Source organism: Lepidochelys kempii, chromosome 19 (assembly GCF_965140265.1).
Source record: "Lepidochelys kempii isolate rLepKem1 chromosome 19, rLepKem1.hap2, whole genome shotgun sequence".
Lineage (NCBI taxonomy): Eukaryota > Metazoa > Chordata > Testudines > Cheloniidae > Lepidochelys > Lepidochelys kempii.
In genome coordinates, this window is record NC_133274.1 from 4,132,878 (window position 1) to 4,137,525 (window position 4,648).

The 4,648-nt window shown below is 51.3% G+C and overlaps 1 long non-coding RNA gene across 1 annotated transcript; it reads right to left on the reverse strand.

Moving 5' to 3' along the window:
* Window positions 1–228: 228 nt before the first annotated feature.
* On the reverse strand, window positions 229–1,516 carry LOC140900367 (uncharacterized). Its single transcript, XR_012155612.1, has 2 exons — window positions 1,084–1,516; window positions 229–669 (listed from the first exon to the last, which is right to left on the reverse strand). It is a non-coding gene; the product is annotated as an uncharacterized lncRNA (long non-coding RNA).
* Between the last annotated feature and the right edge of the window lie 3,132 nt (window positions 1,517–4,648).

Below are 4,648 nucleotides of genomic sequence, written 5' to 3' on the forward strand. Positions count from 1 at the left end.
TGCAAGTTTGGGACAGCACAGACTGTTACCTACAGCGCTTTACAGGCCTTGGGATGTAGGTAGCTCAGGATCATTCATCTGACTTTACAGATGGGGAAACTGAGGCACAGAGAAGCGATATTCCTTGCCCAAGGCCACACAAGAGGCTAGTGCAGAGCTAGAAATAGATCCTAGCCCTCCTGAGTCCCAGCCACGCGATTGTAAACACTTAGCTAGGCAGGAGCATGGTTAAGTGCCTGGGCTTTTTTTTAGGCTACAGCATCTGAGCTGACGTGTCTGCACATCCCCAGGTCCAGACTGTGCTTTGTTTGGTGTTGCTCTGTGGGTGTTATCAAGAAGCTGTTTCCTGAGCTCTGAAAAGAACGGGCGGGATCGACTGGCCGGACCCGCCCCACGCTATCACACAAAGGCAGCCGCAGCCCTGCCGTCAACTTTGTATGGCAGGAAAAGTGGGACCATCCAGTTTGCAAACTCCAAGGACAAAAACATAACTTGGCAACAGAATCTGTTACCAGGAGACAACACGAGCGTGTCAGCCAGTCCTGGGCTGGACTTCTCCCATCAGCACCCCGTGCATCCCCGAATTATGGATGTGCTGGGATCCAATCACATCGCTTCTCTTCTGCACAGGACACTCCCTCTGATGCTTAGTTGCCCTTTGACTCCATCCTAGAAAGATTATTCACTTAAGCATGTTAAGTATCATTATCCCCGTTTTACAGATGGGGAAACAGCGGCACAGCTTGGGGCAGGCTGTCGTTGAACTGTTCTATGGCCATTTGGAAGAGGCAAGAAAGGCTCCCACAGAGCCAAGCTGGCTCCTTCGGGAATCCCGCCGAAAAAGCATCTACTGCCCCTCACCGGCAGACATTTCTGCCCAGCCTGGTGCAGTTGTGTGTGCCACACGGCCGTGGAAACCATGAAAGGTGCACCGGAACGGAGTTCAGTCGTTCCCCCAGCCAGGATGCTGGCACGGCAGAGGTGGAGGAATAATGTGGCTTTCCAGCCAACGCAGAGCCCTCAGGGTGAAAGGGATGTTCCACTCATTGCATTGCCTATGGGTCTCAGCCTGAAAGCACTTACCACCAAGCAGCATGCTTACACCCCACAGGAGGCGGTATGGGGCTGGGCTGGGGGTCAGGTGGTGTTACCGAGCTGCCGTGTGATGTTCAGCGTCCTCCCTCCTGTTTCCCAATTTCCATTGCAATCTCTGTGGGGCAGGGACTGTTTCTTAGGATGTGTCCATTCAGCACCAAGCATACTGGGGCCCCGAGCACAGCACCATGCTCCTCTGGGGTTTAAATCACAACGCGGCATCTAGCTCATCAACCCAGACCCAGTGATGCCACGGTGCCAACCAGCTCCGCTCACGGCCCAGTTCATCAGTACCACGGGCCAGCTCACTGCCCTGCGGCCCCGCTCTCCCCTTGGCTGCTGCACAGAGGGAGCAGAGGCCTCGGTGCTGAAGTGTATTATCTCCCCGCCAGGCCTGTGCAGAGGGGAGAGCAAGTGGTTCATTTCCATTCACCACCCTTATCAGCTGCAACCTTTTATTTGCACAAGGGCTGACTGCCCTCCTTCTAGGGAAACAGGCCGTGTTGGTGTCACTCCAGGCACATGGACAGAAGCAGGGCCTGGTTGTCTCCTCGGCTCCCAAGCCTGCCCTGGCTGGCCCCTGGAAATGGCTCGCTGTGAAAATTAACTCCTCTCTGTTGTTCTTGGAGTGCAATGAAGGCAGCTTCCCACAGCTGTGCGAGCCCCTGGCCAGCACTTCGGGTCACTAGGGCAGCCAGGGCCAGCCTCATCATAACACAAAACAATAGCATGCCCGACAGCATTATTATTCTAGCTCACCTCACAGCCAGAGCTGGCACTGGGAGCTCAGAGGCTAGGGCAGGGGTGGCTGCAGGTTTCAGACAAGGGGACTCGCGGCTGTCTTGTTTTTCACCTTGCTGGAGCAGTGGGAAAAGCCTGAAGCCCCGGCTGTGCCAATGAAAATATTCACTCCAGGCCAGGAGAGGGAGCAAAAACAGAGAGCAATACAAATAAACAGCAGACTAAGCACTCGGGCTGTTGTTGACCAGGGGTGTCAGAGGCATCTGTACAGTTACCTTTCACACAGGCATTTCCTCTCCCTTCGCACGCTCAGGGCTCCTCTCTTTGGAGAGCCAAGTGTGTGTGTGTGTGTGTGGAGGGGGTTATCGTCAGTATTACGATAGCACCTAGTATTATACATGGGGAAACTGAGGCAGAGCATGGGGACGTTTTCAAAATGTTTACAAAATAGTTCACTGACAGGATAGAAATTCTCCCCCAACCCAGGACTGGCTCCAGGGGGAATCCCTCCGGAAAAGCATCTACTTCTCCTCCCTGACAGACATTTCTGCATATCCGTGTGTGTCATGCATGATGGTACCTCACAGTAGCACCCTGCGAAGGATGCAGGGCCTAACTGGTGTCTCACTCGCACTCGTGTAACTCTAGGGATTCCTAGTGAGCTTAGTGATAGTGTAGTAGGCTATTATCCATTTTACAGGTAGGGAACTGAGGCCCAGAGAGACTAAGCTACTCAGCCAAGATCAAACAGGGAGTTTGTGGCAGAGCTGGGGATTGAACCCAGCTCTCCCAAGTCACAGACTAGCACCTGAAACTCACGACTAGCCCACCTCTCTTTGGAAGGGCAAAGCCACCAGCACCTCCCCACACACTCTTCTGCCATCCCTACTAATAGCCAGTATCTTGTACTCAGGCTGTATGTAGCCTCACGCCTGAAGCACACAATGTAGATAAGCGTTAGCCTTACCTAGCAGATGGGGAAACCAAGGCACGAAGACTTGTTCCAGGTCAGGTGGCGCATCTGTGGCAGAACTAGAAAGATGGCCCAGACAAACCAGGTCTTCTGCAGCCCAGCCCCAAGCCCTATCACTAGAGTCACTTGCCACAGCTGTGAGATTTATAGAGGAGAGAGCATCACTGGCACTTGAACAAACTAGGAATCCTAGCAGGAGAGAGCTAGGGTGGGAATGAAAAAGGCAACCTTCCTAGTAGAGGAAGGGGTCTGCTCCCTGTTGCTAAGCCTGGGTTCTTCAATCTAGCAGTCTATTCGCTCCCCCCACATCAAGAGAGTTGGAGTACTTGTGGCACCTTAGAGACTAACCAATTTATTTGAGCATGAGCTTTCGTGAGCTACAGCTCACTTCATCGGATGCATGCCGTGGAAACTGCAGCAGACTTTATTTATACACAGAGAATATGAAATTTTTTTTCATATTCTCTGTGTATAAATAAAGTCTGCTGCAGTTTCCACGGCATGCATCCGATGAAGTGAACTGTAGCTCACGAAAGCTCATGCTCAAATAAATTGGTTAGTCTCTAAGGTGCCACAAGTACTCCTTTTCTTTTTGCGAATACAGACTAACACGGCTGTTACTCTGAAACCTATCAAGAGAGTTGTTTACTACAGTTTCCAAGTAAGCAACAAGGCTGCATCAGTGCCACTGAGGGCATCAGCATCTGTGTTAGTTGCAATAATGCACAAGAAAGGACCCAGAGCTCGACTCTCAGGTGCCCCAGTGGAGCAGGCAGGGCTGGCAGGCAGTTTGAGAGAAAAGAGACCCTTCTGCCTGTACCCTGAGCACATTCAATGTGAAACCAAGCGGATAAACACAGGAGCTCAGTGCCATTTTTACAGGCATAGGGCATCTATGGCCTCACTCTATTTCCTTCCACAGCTGACTGCAGTGCTACTGTTCCCATTTGCTCATCCAGCACATGAATTCAGCTCACAGCTGGAGGGGGGGGGGGGGGGAGGAAAGTGCGTGGTTCAGAGTTATTTTTGAAACCCTTTTTACACAGCAGTTTGCCAGAGAGAATAGCCTGATCTGGTGTATTTTAAGCCCTGTGGTTATAGAAGCAGAAAACAATATAGGAGTTTTAGCTTATCTAGAGCCCATTTCCACCTATTATGTGAGAACGGGTGAGTCCACGGCCTGAATTCCACTTCACCACTGTACCTTGGAGAGCACACGAACAATACAAGAGAGGCAAGGATGGTAAGGCTGGCCTACCCCCCAGGCCAGTCCCCTGCGAAACAGCCCTAGGACAGTCTCCACTCAAGAGTCTGAACTATTAGTCAGAGTTCCTCCCCGGCACAGGCTGTGTGAAGCCAGGAATATAGTCACTCTAAGATTCATAGACCCCAAAGCCAGAAGGGACTATTGTGATCATCTCGTCTGACGCCCTGTATCGCAGATGCCTGAGAACACCCCCCCCAATAACTCCCAGAGCAGACCTCTTAGAAAAACATCCAGCCTCGATTTTAAAACGGTCAGGGACAGGGAATCCCCCCCCACCCTGGGTGAGTTGGGCCTGTGGTTAATTACTCTCAGTGTTAAAAATGTACACCTTGCCAGTCTGAATGTGTCTAGCTCTCGTTTCACACATTGGAGAATGGGTTCTTCAATCTAGCAGAGAAAAGCATACCATGATCCAATTTTTTTCTCCCCATGTAGGTACTGTAACCAAGTCACCCCTTAACCTTCTCTTGGTTAAGCGAAACAGACTCAAAGAACTCAGTCACTAAGGCAGGGTTTCGAATCCTTCAATCATTCCCATGGCACTTCTCTGAACCCTCTCCAATCCATCAACA